This window comes from Crocuta crocuta, unplaced genomic scaffold, assembly GCF_008692635.1.
Source record: "Crocuta crocuta isolate KB4526 unplaced genomic scaffold, BGI_CrCroc_1.0 scaffold49, whole genome shotgun sequence".
In the NCBI taxonomy this organism is placed as follows: Eukaryota; Metazoa; Chordata; class Mammalia; order Carnivora; family Hyaenidae; genus Crocuta; species Crocuta crocuta.
Window position 1 is genome coordinate 62,947 of NW_027536462.1, and position 1,154 is coordinate 64,100.

The window sequence follows — 1,154 nt, forward strand, 5'->3', positions numbered from 1 at the left end:
GCCTGGCAGCTGTGGAAGACAAAGACCTTTTAAATTTTTAGGAAAATGAAAAGTGAGCACCTGCCCCCAGAACTCATCCTGAGAGGTACACTGCCAGCCTTTCATGACTCTTGGCAGGTTTTACTTTGTTCTGTGCCCACTTTAATGGTAGCTCATCTGTCTCCGGGCTCCACTTCCATCCTTACATCTCAGCACTATCAAGTCATCAATTTCTATTGGTCCCATGTCTTTTTATGATCTCCTGAGGCAGTCTTCAGCCACCCTCAACCATCTGGTGGGCTGTTCAAGTTATCTCTGAAGATACTAATTTTTATTAGTGCTGTTTAAACTCTATGTGAAAGGGCTGCCTCGTTTAGGGTATTACATTCCAAGCAGGATGAGGACGACAGCCAGGTGGGAGGGGAGAAAAAAATAAGAAAAAGTCCAGAAAGGCCCAAAACTTAGGAACCTAATAGGGACCCTCCCATAGAAACAACCAACCAGATGAGAAGAGGAAGGAAAGCTCTAGAAAATAATGGGAACTTATTTTGAGAAGTTATTAGAAGATATGTGGAATGAACTAGTGATAGGGATATAGAAAATTAAAAAATGGAAAGGGGAAATCATTAAGCCCAGGAACAAAGTTGTCGGTAATCTAGGCAAACTACTTTTCACCAAATGTAAATTTACATTTTAGTGCCCTAGTTTACTGTTAATTTTATTTTTTTTAACTTTTATTTTTAAAAGATTTTATTTTGAAGTAATCTCTACACCCAATGTGGGGCTCGAACTCACAACNTGTTCTCTCAAATGAGCCAGCCAGGTGCTCCTTTAGCGTCAATTTTAGATAAGAATTTAAGCAAAAATGGGGAGGAGAATGTAAGAATAAGTTTTCATCTCCATAAAAGAAACTCAGTAAATATCTAAAATTGACAGNCAAATTTTTTCTATAAAGGGCCAGATAGTAAATATTCAAGGCTTTTCAGGTCATAAGGTGTTGGCCAGAACTGCTGATCTCTGCTGTTTTAATACAAAAGCAGCCACAGATAATATGTAAGTCAATGGGCATGGCTGTATACTAATAAAAGTTTGTTTAGGACACTAAAATTTCATGTAATTTACAAAAGCCATGAAAATGTCATTCTCTTCATCCACACCCACGCCCCCCCCCCCCC

At 38.9% G+C, this 1,154-nt stretch overlaps 1 protein-coding gene across 1 annotated transcript in view; it reads right to left on the minus strand.

Moving 5' to 3' along the window:
- Positions 1-1,154, minus strand: part of USP9X (ubiquitin specific peptidase 9 X-linked) — a 97,275-nt gene that overhangs the window by 54,703 nt on the left and 41,418 nt on the right. The gene's annotated exons all lie outside the window — the stretch shown is intronic.